General features: G+C 28.8%; 1 long non-coding RNA gene across 1 annotated transcript in view; it reads left to right on the top strand.

Moving 5' to 3' along the window:
- LOC117177002 overlaps positions 1–14,476 on the top strand; it is a 25,215-nt gene extending 10,739 nt beyond the window's left edge. The window contains exons 2-3 of the long non-coding RNA XR_004467650.1: positions 9,651–9,780; positions 14,302–14,476. This is a non-coding gene — a long non-coding RNA (uncharacterized LOC117177002). The remainder of the gene's footprint in view (positions 1–9,650; positions 9,781–14,301) is intronic.
- The last annotated feature ends 3,122 nt before the right edge of the window (positions 14,477–17,598 follow it).

A 17,598-nucleotide genomic window follows, 5' to 3' on the forward strand; every position in this document is an offset into this window, starting at 1 on the left:
AAGAATATAGTCGCCGCTAAAAACTAATTTGTCATTTTTTAGCTATTTTTGAGCACCTTCCAATCCTCTTGTTGTTAACTTTAGTTTTGTATCCACCATCCACCTTCCCCCAAGTAACGGAGCCACAAATTGATTTAAAACAGGGGAAATTGGGTTATTTTAAACATAAATAGAGGAATAATTAAGGAATAGAATCTTTTAAATAAATATATAACCTAAGAGTGAAATTTATAAAAAAAAGAAAGAAAAAGAAAAAAATAATATACATTGTGAACCCAAAAGATAAATTTCCAACAAACAAGATTAATTTTCTAAACCAAAAGACAAATTTTCATCAATGTACATGTGTTTTCTACATTTTGTTCTTGCTGAATTAACCGAAACGTAAATGAATTTTTAAAAAGTAGTGGAATTTTCAACATAAAAGATTATTTTTCAACAAAAAGATTAGTTTTCTGACCCACAAGATAAATTTTCATCAAAATATATGAATTTGTTGACGAATAGTTAATTTTTCAAATCATAAATAGAATAGTTAACTTTTAATATAAAAAAATTAATTTTTGACAAAAATAAACACATCGGCCAGAAAGCTGAAAAGAAATTTTAAAATAGATCAACCAAGTAGATGAATTTTTATTAAAAAAGATTAATTGCTGACCCAACAGTTAAATTTTCAACCTAAAAGATGGATTTTTCCACAGAGAAGACTAACGTTATAGCAAAAAAGAAGAACTTTCAACCTCAAGTGTTGAATTTTCGACAAAAAAACTTATTTTCAACCTAGAAGGACGACATTTATACCATAAAAGATGGATTTTACATCAAAATACGAATTTCCAACCAGTTGAATAAAACGAAAACTAAAATGAATTTTTGAAAAATAGTGGAATTCTTCACCAAAAAGATAAATTTTTAACAACGAAGATTAATTTTCTAACCCAAAAGATGAATTTTTATCAAAATACATGAATTTGTTATAAAATAGTTGACTTTTCATATTGTAAAGTATAAATTTTCGAACCAAAATGGAATAGTTGAATTTTCATATGAAAAATTATTTTCTTAATAATAATAAATAAATTGTGAACCGAAAAGGTGATACTTAAAAAAATTGTGTTCAACATAGACGATCAACCAAGTTGTTGAATTATGAATGAAGAAAGATAAATTTCTAATCAAATAGTAAACATTTGAACTAAGAAATTGATTTTTCCTCAGGAAAGATTAATGTTTTACCAAAAAAGATGAATTTATAGCAAAAGACATAAATCTCAACTAAAAAGATGAAGTTTTAACAAACCAGTTAAATTTTGAACCGGAAAGATGGTTTTTTCTATAGAGGATGTGATATTATTATATTTTTTCTAGTTCATATTTTTTGTGTATCTCAAAATTTTTAACAGTATAGTTAACATTTTAATAACAAATTGCTTTATTTGTAAGCCAATTAGACCAGTTTTTTACAAAAAAGGTAAAATATTCAACTAATCCATTACATTTTGAACAAAATTTTTTTATTTCTGTTTAAAATACATAATTATCTTTTAAACGAAAAAAAACGAATTTGTAACTAAAATTATAAATCTTCAAATGAAAAATAATTAAATTTCAAGAAAGTAGTTCAATATTCAACTTGAAAGTGTAATTTTTAACAAAAAATGTAAGAGTTGTTATTGCAACAAAAAATGTAGTAGTTATTCTTAAAAAAAAAGATTTTGATTCAAATAAAAAAACAGGTTGGTTTAGCCAACAAAAAACGAATTTTCTACAAAATAATTAAATCTTCATCTAAAACAGTTACGTTTTTATTAAAACATCACCTGTTTTAATTAAAGGAATTTATTTTCAATGAAGAAAGAAGAATTTTAAACAAAATATATAAATACTTTACCAAATAGCTCCATTTTCTACCTAGTTAATTGTTGAATTTTTGAGCTAAAAATAAGAAATTTAAAATAAGATTTGAATTTTCAACCAAACAGTTGCATTTTTTTGCAAAAGAGTGATGTTCTGCCAAAAAGACGCGTTTTCGACAAATAGATTATTCATTTAACTACATAGTTAATTTTTGTATGAAACTTAAATTTCTAGCCAATAATATACATTTTTTTATAAATTAGTTGATATATATATATATATATATATATATATAAATACACATACATATATATAGTTTATGTATAGCGGATAAGACAATGATATATTTTTAATTTGTTTTATAAGCTTTTCTATGTGAAATAAATGAAAAATATCAGTGTTTTGTCCACGATATATAAATTATATATAATTTTTTCACCTGGCTTTTTACATAAATAAACGAAATTTTTATTAATTTGACCCAATTAGTTTGCTTTAATCAACCAAAGTTTTTGGTTGAATCGTTTAGTTCATTTCAGAAAATATTTTATTGATTTAGCAAAATTTTGTTGGCGTATCTACCGTGTAACTTAAGAGAGAATTTTAGTAAATTCAAGGAAAATATTTGGTTGATGCAAAATGGCTTTTGGTTGATTCAACCAAAATATTTTTATGAATGCATCATAAAAGTATTTTAATTGGATTTTAGTTACTTGATCTCAATAAAGAAAGGGGAAATTCAGAAAGCACGTGGCGGGTTTAAGGCTCCAGAATTATTCAAACGCAATTCATAAACATGTAGTATACCTTCAGACTGGAAAATGTTGAGCAAACTTCTTTCGAGAAGTCAAAGTGTGCTTACGCGAAATGTAAAGTATGTGTACACAAGAAGATAAACTGCTGCTAGATCTAATGTACACATCTCGATTCAGAAGCAACACAATGAGACATTTCGGGTGTCTACTAACCTGGAAAACCTGGAATTATCAGTAGAATTTTATATACCTGGAAGACCTTGAATGTGGAGGATATTTTAAATTCTAAACGAAATTCTAGTATAAAATTAAAAAGCAATAAATATTCATCCGTGGCTTCTACGAGTACAATCGTTTATTTGTATCTGCATCCTCTTCAAGTGCCTTTTCACAAAAGATTGATGAAGATCTAAACAAAAATCTAATTTGTTCTTACGCTTTTTGGAATAAAAGGCAAATTTTTTCTATTCTTTGTTGATACTAGATGTGGAAATAGTAATCTTTTTCAAGTTTTTTGTAGAAACATTTGCAGTTACCCATAATGTCTTTGTTCAATGCTAATACAAATAAGTGCTAATAAGCAGATACAGATTGAGGGTCTATTCGATAATCAGTTAAAATTTTTACAGTTTCTAGGGCTTACTTAAAAAACAGCAATTTTAAGTTTCATTTTGGTTTTTATACTCCTGGAAGGTACTGCAACTAGTATTTATTCAAAGTCGTTTTTCTCAAGAACTGCTAAAAACCGCATCTTATTACTTCGGCATGTTACAAGTTTGGTAATTACCTATTACGGCAAAAAGTATGAATCCAAAGAAAAATTGCGAAAGGTGTATGTCCCCGTCGTAAACTAGATGAACAATTTGATCAAAGGAGCGAGTTCCTCTGAACAGCTGTAATAGGGCTGAGTTAAGTGAACTGAAGTCCACAGCAGCAGATGGTCAGAGAGTTATCGACTCTATATTGGCTCGAACTAAACAAGTTATCGTCTGTTATTATATCAACAGTTTCAGCTATATATATTGCAGCTTGAACCCTATCGTTGCTGGTCGGGGTTAGTGAAGCCAGCGTCTTGCTAATGATGCCGGCGAAGTTTGCATAGTGTTGTAGACAGGCGCGAGCGTTATATCTCCACAGGCGTATATGATAATACCGTGTCGGCGGTATCGATCTTCAGGAGCGAGGCAATTTCCCTTTTTCCTCTGGGGCCGCTGAAGAAAACGGACTGATGTACCATTTGATGAGGTGTGTTGGAATGCCCACACATAGGTTAGTTTGTTTCGAGTAAAACGATTTGCCTCTTCTTCTTGTTCTCAGTTTACTGCTTCTACTTTCATCCTGAAGAGGCTGTCGCTCCTCAGAATGATTCACGATTGTCATATTTTTACGCCTTCATACAAATAGAATCAAGTATCCTTTTTTTATGCAATGTTCTTTAGAGTAATTAATTTTTTTTCAAAATTGGCTATAGAAAGTAAATCATTTTTGGAAAAAATCACATTCTTTAAGGAGGATAGTTACTGTAATGATTACATCTTTTTCATTTTAGGTTTGGAGGGAATATTTTCTTGATTAGTTAATATTTCACTTAGTGTAATTTTTGAACGACGCCTCAATCGAAAGGTTGTCTCGGCATTATAAACTGCTGATGACGAAGGAACATTTCCAAGAATGAACCTTCCAGATCCGACATTTCAACTGGGATTTAGAAGCAGTCTAGATAGCATTGAACTGAGCAGCTCCCTCTAACTTTCTGTACAATGCTACACATCTGATAACAGTTCTTCAATCTCATATTTGTTGACAAACAAAATGAATGCTTTAGTGCATTAGAGAACTGAGTTTACTGATTTGAATTGATTATTAAATATATGGTTTTCGTTTTACACAATTTGTAGAAATTTGAATAACAATTATAGTTGTTCCGGAACATGACCTGCTGGCGGTAAGGGTTACTTTGCTAAGGGGGTCAGGAAACTCAGGATCGTAGATACGTTTAGTAATAGGGAAACAACTAATTCTAACTACAATTCACGAACCATTTAACTCGGTAAATTGTTTTATCACGCATGTTCCTATTTGTCCCTTAGCAATGCCACAAGTTTACGCAAGTTCAAACAATGTACCTTATATAACAAATAGAATTCCTTTCTCGCTAATTTTATCACAGCCTCTTCTGACACTGACAGCAAGCGGAAAAATATTCTACCAGTACATATACCGAAGAATTTGACTAAAATAACTAAAAAGTTTAGTTAAGTCAACAAACATTTTGTTTTTCAACAAAAATGTTGTTGATTCAACAAAATAATTTCCTGAGTGTAATTAAACATAATGCCTTGTTTTAAACTCTAATGAGATTAGTAATCAAATTACTTTATACTATTTATATATTACTATTATTATTATTATCTTAGATATAAGATTAATATGCTTAAAATTATTTGCAATGCTTTTATACCGATTTAGGATATTTTATTTGATCAGCAAATTGCGCATCAGAATAGTATGATTCTAATGGTCAATTTTCTATCATGAATTTTCATGAGAGGCAACTGTCGCATGTAAATTTTTATGACGGAAGCAAGTAGAAGGTGATTAAACAAAATTTTGAAATTACCATATTGATAAATGATGAACAAGTGTGTAAAGTATTAAATACAAAATTAAAGCTCAAATATTCTTTTTAAAGATGGTCATTAGGGTTGTCCACAAAAACGCTTCTTTTGAAAACTAAAATGGCTTTACGATTTGAAAAAGAACTCAAATAATGAAGTTTGACCCCTAGAAGAATTTAATCAGATGATTATAGATGCTTCTCAAATAGTTTTGAGTTAAAGACTAAAAAAAGGTCGCAAAATGTAATTTACGTTGAATGGATTTTTTTATTTCTAGGAGCAGATAAATCAAAAAATATTGGGACGATCATTTAGGTCCTAGCGATCCTCAAGCGAGGGTTGAGATATTTGATTGGCTTGAATTGGCGCGATTTTTAAATTACAATTTTAATTGTGAAAGAATTTAATACAGAATAGAGACAATACCCATGATAAGAACACTTTAAATTATTGGGAAGGTGAAAATATTTCTTTTGAAATACATCGAATTTAAATTTTTCATAAACGGAAGAAATAATTTTAAAAATCACAGTTCAAACTTTCAATGCTTTATAAAAATATTTAGGTTCCGGTATAGCTGCGACCATTGTAGTAGAATGTTTTTTATTCTTAAAAAATCTTATTGCTTATATTTCTCTTTTATTGAAAATGTTTTTTAGCGAAATGTATTATATTGTATTTGGCTTGATAAAAATCTCTAAGGATACAATTAATCAATTACTGATTTGATAATAATCGTATGACTAGAGATTCTTAAAACCAGAAATCATTCAATACTTCGCTTAGAAATTCTTTGTTTTCATAAACATAAATGAGTAATAAGATTTTTGTAGAAAAAAGTGGCTGTGCTAATTTTAATCAAATTTTATTTGTTCCTAATTTTATTAGAGTATAAAAGTTTGGGAACCCCATTTTTACTCAAAAAATCAGCTAATTAAAGCTGTTCAAAACAAAAAACTGGATTTAGATACAGAAAAGGGGTATGTTATGGAAATTTTCCCATTGATCAGTTTTTCTGCTATGACTTTTTTATATCTCGCTGCATTTTCAAAAAAGCTGATAATTACGATTTTCGGAAGTTAAAAATGAAAAAGTTTGAAAAATCGAAGAAATCATCGAAGAAAGAGTAAAAGCAACTTCATTAAAAAAAAAGTAATCTGTCTGTGGAAAAATTAAGCTTTCAGAAAAATGTCTTACATTTTTTTAAATCAAAGATCAATAAGTTTCGACAAATTCTTAAATTACGTAAATTAAAAAAGTACTTTAGAAAGTAAAAACAATTTCTAGAGCTCTACAGATTTATACACAATGTATAATGATGAGAATTTTTCTTCCAACCTGTAACTAAAACTTTTCTAAAATATTTTTGGTTGAAATTTTTTTGTATCTATGATTAAGAAATATTTCTGGGTTAAAAATTCGTCTTTTTGAATTGCTAATTTATCTCTTTTGGTAAAAATGCCATCTATTTGATTTAGAAGTCTACTTTTATAATTTTGGTTTCGGATTGAATATTTTTTTTTTGTAGAAAATTCAAAAGGTTTGATTAAAAGTCATGCTTTCTGGTTTAAAATCCAAATAATTTGAGAGAAAAATGCCCTATTCAATCAAAAATAAAATCTTTTATTGAAAATTAATCTGTTTTGGTTCAGCATGCATTTACTTTGTTATACAATTCCCTTTTTTTAAATTTAACAAGTGTTTTTTTTATTCAAAATTATTGTTTTAGACTGCAAATTAAAGGAGATCATTTATGGTTAAAGATTTATATCTTTTGGTTGAAAGTTGATATCTTTAATTTAAAAATTTAACTGTTTGGTTGGAAATTCGTGTGTTTTTTTTAGTTCAGATACTTGACTGTACTTCTTTGTTGAAAATTTATTATTTTTTTTCGTTAAAGATTAATCAGTTTAGTTCAAGCTTTATTTCTTTGGTTAAAAATTTAACTATTTTGTTGAAGATTCACGTTTTTGGTAAAAAATTGATTGTTTTAATAGAAAATTTAAATATTCCATTTGAAGACTGATTATTCAGTTGAAGAATAATTATTTTGTGGAAATTTAATCTCTTGAGTTAAATAGTCAACAATGTTTGGTTAAAAGTTGATTCTTTTAAATTGAAAAGTCTGTCACATTTTTTAAAGAATTAAAAAAAAAGAATTTTAACTATTTTCTGATAAACCCAACTAGTTGGTTGAAACTGAACTTTCTTCGTTACACTTCATGTTTGCTTGTTGAAATTTAACCTTTTTTGTAGAAAATTAGCCATCTTGGCGTGAAAGTTCAAAAACTTGGTTGACATTTTTTCTCCCTTTGCGTGAAAAAAATTTCTTGGTTAAAAATATATTTTTATGAATTGAAATTTGTCTATTTGGTTCACCCTGTTTGATTAATTATTATTAATCTTTTTTAATAAGCATGCCGCTGTTATGTTGAGAAATCTTAATGTTTTGTTCAATTTAGCTGTTTTTTATAAAAAGTTAAAACCCATTTTGATTGAAATATCCAATGTTACATTTTTCTTTGAGAATTCATTTTTTGCTGTAGAAACTTCAACTACTCAATTAAACGATAAACTACTCTGGTAAAAATTTATTTCTTTAGCTGAGAATTCATCACTTCAGATGAAAGTTTAAAATTTAACATTTTGGTTGATTTGGTTGGTTCTTTTGTTGAAATATCTTTTTTTTTTCATTGACGATCGATCAAAAAAAATTTTTTTTTTCGTTGTTGAATATTTAACTCTTCAAGTTATTGAAGATTCATCATTTTATATGAAAGTTTAATATACGAAAAATGGTGATTTTGCTCATAATTTAGAAATTTCATTAAATTTTTTATTATGGAATAATAATAATAATAATAATAATAATAATAATAATAATAATAATAATAATAATAATAATAATAATAATATAGGGTAATATATTGATATAAGCAGGACATAAACTAAAAAGCAACTGTAATCCATTTTATAACTTGAAAGTGTTTTTTTTAACCTAGTCAATCAAGTTTAAAAGAATCTAGCATTAAATTCACTCGCTAAATCCTTTCTGCAGATTTAACTGCATTTTTTACATTCTTGAGCCACTTAATAAAACATTTTTTAAAATGTATCCATCTTCAAGATTGTGAATTTGAATTGAATATTCTATTTGAAAGGTATTTAGGTTCCAGATAGTACGGTAAATCAGCTTTGCTCTAAGAGCATCAACATGTCTTTGATCTACTTTGCAATCGACGGTAAAAAGCTGGAATTTTTTCATTTTTTTGTCAAACGAATCTGCTGCAGAACGAGCGGCTATGATCTGAAATAAGACTAAACTGAGGATCAATCAGGATGAGTATAAAGCTACACAGAAAAGTAATTAATATTGAATCAAGAGAATATTTCTGTCTAAAGAAAATGTACTACACTCAGAACAGTGTTTGTTTGAATCAAAGTAATATTTTTTCATTGAATTTTTTTTTATTTAAGACTTAAGGTCGCATCCGCTACAAGGTAATTATTCGCCAGAATTGCAGGCAAGTATTACGAAAAGATAAATATTGAAAGATCTGTTAAATTAATGAGTATAAAATTTCAGTATGCTATTATGGTATTGAAAAAATTATATTAATTTTAAAATACCTATTTTATTGGGAAAATGTAGCACTTTTTGGAATAAATGTGGAGCCGTAAAAATTATTTTTACACGGATTAGGCTGCTTTCTTCGAAGAAAGTAGCTGGTGATGATTTCCAGTTTTTCAAGATTATATTGAAGATAGAGTTAATGAGTTGATGATACTTCATTGATTTTAATATTAGATGTGAGTCAGAAAATTTAAATTTTGAATTGCTTTCAGGAAATAATATTCCACATCCTGTTCCTTTTTGTGTAAATATGTGTACAAGTGTAAATTTGAATAAAAACGGAGAAGTTATTAATAGAATTTTCAAACTTGTCTTTGAATTAAAATGTTTTAGTTTGTTCACAGTCAAAGTAACGTTACACGTTTAACGTTTAACGTGACGTTTTAGAATTAGATAATTTTTTTTAAGTACACATGGTAACGCTTAAAGTATGTTTTTAGATGATGAGTGTTTTTGGTGGGGAATTAATTTTTTTGTTTAAAAATTTAAGTTTTTGGTTGAGAATTCTTAAATTCTATTAAAAATTAGTCTTTTTTTTTGGTAGTAAATTAAGCTTTTTATTTAAAATTCATATTTTCAGTTGAATCTTCAACTTTATGGTTGAGAACTTTTGAATTTGATTAAAAATTCCCCTTGTTGATAGTAAATTAACCTTTTTGCTTACAAATTCTTCTTTTTTTAGTTAAAAATTCAACTTTTTGTTTCAGAATTCTTAAATTTTTATAAAAATTAGTCTTTTTTGTTAGTAGTACATCGAGACCGTTCAATAACTTATCTTTCTAGAGCCATTCCGAGAGTTGACGACACGCCGTGGGTAGGTGCAACAGTAGCTGCGCGTGGTGCTCGGGGTCTGCGGTTGTCACTCAGGCGAGCACTCTGACATGGACAAAGAAAACGAAGCGGGCTCTAACAGGTTTGTTCCCGCCCACCGTCAGCCCCAAACCTGGCGCAAAATACTAGTTTCACTGTAAATTAATATTTATGTTAAAAAATAATTTTTTTTTAGTTGAAAATTCAAGCTTTTGGTTGAGAATTCTTGAATTTTATTGAAAATTTGCCTTTCTGATCTAAAATTAATCTCTTTGATTAAGTATTCATATTTTTTAATCGAAAATTTTAATCTTTGGTCAAGGATTCTTAAATTATGTTAAAAATTCATCCTTTTTGGTTATTATAATTAATCTTTATGTTTCAAAATTAATTTTTTATTGGAAATTCAACTTTTTAGTTGAGAATTCTTGAAATAAATTGAAAATTTGTCTTTTTGTTAAAAAATTCACCTGCTTGGTTACAAATTTTAAAACTAGGTTTTGAAGTTGAATTGCTTTTTCCCTTTCTTTCTTAAAAATTGAAGTTTAATAACTTTCTTGAAAATAAAAAAAAATTTCTTCTTTTCTAAGAATTCATTTTTTTAAAGTTAAGAATTCTTTAATTTTCTTGCAAAATCGTCTATTTTGGGAGTAAATTAATGTTTTTATTTAAAAATTTATCCTTTTTAGTTAAAAAATCATCTTTTTTTTTAGAATTCTTGAAATTCGTTAAAAATTCGTTCTTGTGGTAAAAATTGAACTTTTTTGTTTATAAAAATTCATATTTTTGGTTAAAAATGTAAAAAGCAGTTTTTCAATTTGATTGTTTTAATTTAATTTTATATATTTTTTTAGAATTTGCACTTTTTTCAAATTTCTTCTTTTTTTAGTTGAGAAATTACTTAAGTAATTGAAAACTTTCGAATGGAATTTTTGGTAAAAAATGTACTATTTTGAATAAAAAAACTCAACTCTTTGCTTCAACTTGAAAATTCAACTTTTTAGGTTAGAGTGTTTATATTTTGTTGGAACATCGCCTTTTTTGGTATAAAATTAACTTTTTTTGAAAATTTTATATTTTTGATTTGATGATTAAACTGTTTGGTATAAAAATTCGTCATTATCTCTTGAAAGTTTAAGAATTTAATTTAAAAAATCAACTATTTGGTAGAAAATATTTTTTTTATAATTCAAAATTATTATTTTTTTAATTAAAAGTTCAACACTTCGATTTCTGGTTAAAAATGTGTATTTATTAGTTTTAAAAATCAATAAGACCCTGATTAATTGTCACCTGAAATTTGATTAGGCAAATTTTAACTATAGGTTTTACCTAAAGGCTACGTTACTTCCGAGGGGAAATTGGTAACGTATAGTTTATGGAAGATCCATTAGGTATTTTGTGGAGTGCCAAGGCAGTTAGTGCGACGATCTTCTTTCAGTAAAATTTAATTTGAAATTAAGAAAAAAATATTGCCATCTAGTTATAAATGACCTTAAACTTCTGCTATTTGAAAAGTTTAAATGATCGATATTTTTGATTTTTATATTCGCAGATTGTGGAATGACATCTACACTGATTGATAGTAACTACCTCTGATGATAATACAGATTCGTTTAAATATTGTATCTTTTCTATTCGCACCGTTTTTTTTCTTATTTTAATGTTAATTTTTTGCATGGGCGAATCCAGAAACGATTCTTGGGTGGCCGTTGCGGGAATTATAGAATTATAATTGAAAAATTCACCAGTGCTGTAGCTCAGGGGGGAGCTCCCTCATACATCCGCTACTGATTTCTTGTGTGTCTAAAGTAACGAAGAATGCCATTCTAAACTCTGAATTTGATACCCCTGAAGTTTAGTCATATTAATTTTCTTACATGTTCACAGGATAATATCACTGCTCCCTAAAATTTGCTTAACATTTCTCAACTTTGAATTTAATTATGTGCAAGCAAAGGGGTGTAGAATATACAAAAGGTCTGCTGAATTTCCAGTAGGTCAAACAACCTGTTATTCCATGACATTTTAGACCCTACGAAACTTCATTTATCAATATCAAAAATCTTATGGCATCAGATACCCTTGATTCAGAAACAACAATTAGGAAATAGTACCTAGACGACGAGAGATTGATTACAGCCCAGTATGGCAGAGAATTCAGCCGTTGGATTTGTCAAATTTTCTAGAGAAGCTATTAAAAAATGCGTGATTTACATTAAATAAAAAAAGAGCTGGAAATAGAGCCAGGTCAATAAAGATGATAATAAATAACTTAAACAATATTTGTTTATTTTTATATTTTATTATTATTTAATTAATAATTAACTAATCATTGCCTGGAGGTCTGGCATGTTCACTTAATTTTCAGTAGTAGAATATATTACATTTTTTTTGTAAATATTTTTGGTTTAACAGTAATATCAAACTTTGAAAACTGTTAAATGGGTTCGAAACTCACTGGTTTAGACGGTACGACCTCGCCAAAATAAATTTTGTAGGAAATTAACTTGACGTTAAATTGGAAGGAATTTCATGGAATTTTGTAACATTTCTAAGAATTTCAAGGAACTTTTAAGAATTTCATATGGTTTGTGGGATTTACCAGAAACTTCTTTTATTTCAAAAAATTGTCGGGATTTTTAAATATTTAAAACATTTTAAGCTATTTTATCAGAATCCAAAGAATTTCAAGAGATTAAAAAAATTCCAAGGAAATTCAAAGCATTTCGTACGGTTTTCCAAAAACTAGAAAATTTTTAAATGAATTTCACGAGATTCCAGCGATTTTTAAGATTTTAAGCTACTTTAACAGATTTCGAAAAATTTCAACAGAATACATTTTTTAATTTTAAGGTGATTGGAAGTATGTTATTCCAAAAGGAATAAATTTATAACATACTAAATTAATTTTAAACCAAATAATCAAATTTATAGCCAAAAGATATGATCCTTCAGCCTAAATTAGGAGTCTCCATCTGTAATAGTTAAATTCATAGTTTAAAAAGTTAACTATCGACCAAAAAAAAAAAATTTTTAATAGTAAAATTAAAAAAAAGAAAAAATATATCTAGAATTATTAATTTTCAGCAACAAAGAAAGTTAAGAAGAGCGTTCAACGTAAACCAGGTAGTTGAATTTTAAAACAAATAGCTAAGTTTTAAATCGAAAAAGATAAATTTTAACAAATAATGTAATATTTGATATTTTAATTGAAAATGAATTTAATTTTAAATCAAGAAAAGTTCAATTTGCAACCAAGAAAGATTCTTCGGTTAGGAAAGAAAATAAATTTAACTCAAGTTGTTGTATTTTTAAATAAAAAAGCAAATTTTTAATAAAAGGCTAATAATGTTAACAAAAGATATTTTTTAACTCAATAGATTAATTTTATTTTATCTCTATTTAATAGAAAACTTTTTACTAAAAAAGCGAATTTTCAACCAAAAATTTCAAAGAAAGAGATGCAAATTTAACTATAATGATGAATTGTTAATAACAAAGAAGTGAATTTATAGCAAAGAACATACTTTTTCAACTAAAAAAGGATCATTTTTCGATAAAAAATTTAAAAAAAAACAACCGATTTTTAACCAAATGCAGAAATGTTCACAGAGATAAATTTTCAGCTGAAATGCTGATTTCAGAACAACCAAAAAGGATGTTTGACAAAGTATAGTTGATCTTACAGCTATGTACCAAGCTATGCACCAAGAAAGATTCTTTAGTCCAAAGGCAAAAAAGTGTTAAACAAATTGTTAAATTTTCAAACCAAAAGTCGCATTTTCTAAAAACAAAGTTATGTTTTTAAACCACTATATGCTTCGACAAAAATATAATTTTTAACAAAATAGTTCAATTATTAATAAAAATAGTTGCATTTTTGCTCGATAAAGATGAATTTTCATTCGCAAAGCATAAATTCCAAATGAAATTATTGAATTTTCTACAGAATAATTCAATTTTCAACCAAATAGTAAAATTGTTAACCATAAAATTTGAATTTTCAACAACAACAAAATATTTAACTGTGGAATTTTTTATTTAATATTTAATAATGTTTTCGTTTTAATATTATTCATCAATATTCTAATTTCAATATTTAAAAAAAGTGAATTATTTTTATTCTCTCTAAAAGTGTTTCTATAGATATAACGAATTCCGACTTTCACTCCTGGAAGATTCACAACTTCCTAGAATCCACAAGAAAGGCTTCAGGGAATTTTTAATTTTAAGGTGGAAGAAAAATTGCAAGTTCCTTATATTTGTCGAAATTTCAATGCTCATATAGACGTTCAAACCTCGGATGTGACAGATTAACTGAAACTTGATAGTTTCTACTCATGAAAATACGCGAGAGACAATATACGTTGAGAACTGAATCATTCTAAGGCGCAATTTTCGGACAAAAAAAGCATTAATATAATAACGAACCATTTGCGGGACGAAGTTGATCCTCTTGCATATATTATGTACCTACTTATTTTTTGACAATCTCAGACCTGATATTAGCTTTATTTATATTATAATAATTTTTCGATGCTTGCATTTTTTCGATTAGTTATATTCACAACTTTCTCCGTTCAATCCATATGACTTTTCCTTCCGATTTTTCTTTTCGCAGATTCCAACAGTTCTATCTAAATAGATAACTCCCTTCTGGACTCTGGAAGTCCTTGAAACGAAATTGGATTTGAAAGTTTGCTTCTACTAAGTCCTGGCTTTGCATCTTGCATCTCGAGACTCGAAACAAACTTACGAAGTTGGCCTTTCCTCTAAAGGTAGTAAAAGGATTTCTGCGAGGAGAAGTAGAGCAAAAGGTGGAAAAAGTGACCGAGAATCGGCATGTAAATGGAGACGGATGTTTCCTGTTTCACATTCAATGCTTGTAACGACGTCACTGCAAACCTTCACCACACATCCACTTTGATTTCGATTCCATTAATCACGATTCTCGTATACGTGATATGTACTGTCTTTGAATTAAGAATCTTTGAGAATCTAGAAAAAATTTTATACGGGTAGGGTATCTGGTTCGATGAAGCTGCTACTCAGGAAAGCGATACGGATCGTCTCTCGTACATGATATTATACGATACGTATCGCGATGCAAGAAAGCTCGGGTATAACTTATAAACAATCAAAATGTAATTTTTATACTCTAAAAATCATACAATTTCGTCAGGAAATACAATTTTGAACAAAATTCCATCTGTAAGTCATCCGTAATTTAAAGCATCGCACATGTGCATGTGTTTGAGTTTGTGCATGCGCTTGTGCATTTATTTCTGCTTTGGCTGTTGCTTGTACTTGTGATTCTGCTGGTGCTTGTGCTGTAGCTTATTCTGGTGTTTGTGCTGCTACGTGTGTTAGTGCTTGCGTTTATACTTTTGTTCGCGCTAGAGCTTGTGCTTGCGCTGTGGTTTTTTATTTTTGCGCAAGTGCTAGCGCTCGTGCTTTCACTGGAGCTTCTGATTACGCTTTTTCTTGTGCAAGCACTAATGCTTTTGCTGGTGTTTGTGCTTCTGCATGTGTTTCTTCTTATGCTGTAGCTTTTACTAGTCCTTTTTCTTGCGCTGGGGCTTGAGCTGGTTCTCGTGATATAGCTTGTTCTCGTACTTGCCCTTATGATTGGGCTAGCGATTATACTTTTGCTTGTGCATGTACTTCTGCTTGTATTGTTGCTTGTGCTTGTTCTCGTGTGTGTGCTCCTACTTGTGCTATAGCTTAAACTAGTGCTTGTGCTTGCGCTGTGGTTTTTTTTTTATATGTGTACACGTGCTTTTACTCGCATTTGAGCTCGTGCTTCTGCTAGCGCTTTTTTGTGCACACGCTTATGCTTTTGCATCTGCATGTGCTTCTTCTTATGCTGTAACTTGTACTAGTCCTTTTTTTGCGCTGGGGCTTGAGCTGGTTCTCGTGATATAGCTTGTTCTCGTACTTGCCCTTATGATTGGGCTAGCGCTTGTACTTTTGCTTGTGCATGTACTTCTGCTTGTATTGTTGCTTGTGCTTGTTCTCGTGTATGTGCTCCTATTTGTGCTATAGCTTACACTAGTGCCTGTGCTTGCGCTGTGTTTTTTTTTTATATATGTACAAGTGCTTTGACTCGTATTTGAGCTGGTGCTCCTGCTAGCGCTTTTTTGTGCATACGCTTATGCTTTTGCTGCTGCTTTTGTATGTGCATGTGCTTCTACTTATGCTGTAGCTTGTGCTAGTCCTTTTTTTTTGCGCTGTAGTTTGCGCTGGTGATTGTGCTGTAGCTTGTGCTCTTGCTTGTGCTTACGATTGTTCTAGCTATTGTACTTTTGCTTTTGTATGTGCTTCTATTTGTGTTGGCGCTTGTGTATATGCTTTTATTGGTGCGTGTTCTTTTGCATGTGTTTCGACTTGTGCTGTAGCTGGTACTAGTGCTCGTGCTGGCGCTTAACTCTTGCCTACGTGTGTCCTGTGTGCTTGTGGTTGGGATTTTTTTTGTGCATGTGCTTATGCTTTTGCTGTTGCTTGTATTTATACATGTGCTTATTTTTGGGCTGGTGCTGATTTTCGTGCTGGTGTTCTACTGCTGTGAAAAACAATAGATTTTTCTGAATGAATTAGTCTAGGGCTTACACTATTAACCCTATTTGTGCAATTTTTTTCATTGAAAGTTAATTAAATTTTAAAGTGATCTTATAAGAGTTGATTTTTTTATCTCTTTACATATATTTTTTATTTGACATCCAGTTCAAGATTTTTCATCAAATTAACAATCACATTTACCTTCAGCTACTTATATTTACGCAAAACAACATGAAATCAGTAAAAAAGTTCCTTTACAATTCATATTTAGCATGTTAAAACATTTTAAAACATTGTTTACTTTCAGATTGAATAACTATTAAGTGAAAATATTACCTACAGAATAAAAATACTTAGACACTTTATTTATTATTATTTTTTGTTCGTGATATACGTAAAATGATTTTCTGAGTATCTTTTTATAAATCTAAAGTAATTTTCAATGTTATGAACAAATTTAATTAAAAAATACGATTTTTCATTCATTTTGAGTGACTTTTAAAGATCATTGGCATACGATTGTATATCAACCAACAATAATTGTTTATTCTTCAAACAATTTTATAGAAAAATTCACAACTTGAATACTTTTCAAGAAATGGAATTGGTTATTTAATTACGAAATCGACTGACAGTAACTTTCAAGGGACCCCATTTATCAGGAGACTTTTTTAGACAATATTTGTTCACTACTTGAATCAATTTTATAAACAAATACAGATTTTTTCCATTTTATGATTAGGACATTTCGTTTTATCAACAAAACAATTTTTAATTACAACAAAAAATCCTTCCCTCATAATAATTTATTAACGAACAATATTTTTGTATTCGCAACTTGATTATTTTTCGACAAATGGATGTTTTTTTTCGAAACCGATTGCCATTCACTCAGAAAGAACCTTATTGATTGAAATATTTTGTCACCCGACAAAATTGGTTGTTAACTTTTTTTTTAATGACAAAATTGTAGATTTTTTAGTAAAATTATTTATAAAAAAGCAAACTGTCGAATTTTCAACCAAATAGTTCATTTTTTAAGTGAAAAGGACGAATTTTTCAGGATACAGTTTTGGTTTCAACCAAAAATTAGTTAAAGTAGGCGGAATTTTTCTAAAAAAGAGATTTCGTAGCCTACTAAGACGCTATTTAAAAGGTCTAAATTTTTTTTCACATTTCCCTCCAAATTTCTCAGTTAACCCCTCATTCTCCTATCTTTCATGTCTCGTTAGATCCATACTTCTACTCCCCAAACTTCCCCTACGTCTCCTTCCCTTATTTCCCATACTTTTCCTTTTCTCATTCCTCTTCATTTCTTCTACTTCACCTCTTCTCATTTCTTTTCACTTTCCCTACTTTT

Source organism: Belonocnema kinseyi, chromosome 7 (assembly GCF_010883055.1).
Source record: "Belonocnema kinseyi isolate 2016_QV_RU_SX_M_011 chromosome 7, B_treatae_v1, whole genome shotgun sequence".
Classification (NCBI taxonomy): Eukaryota; Metazoa; Arthropoda; class Insecta; order Hymenoptera; family Cynipidae; genus Belonocnema; species Belonocnema kinseyi.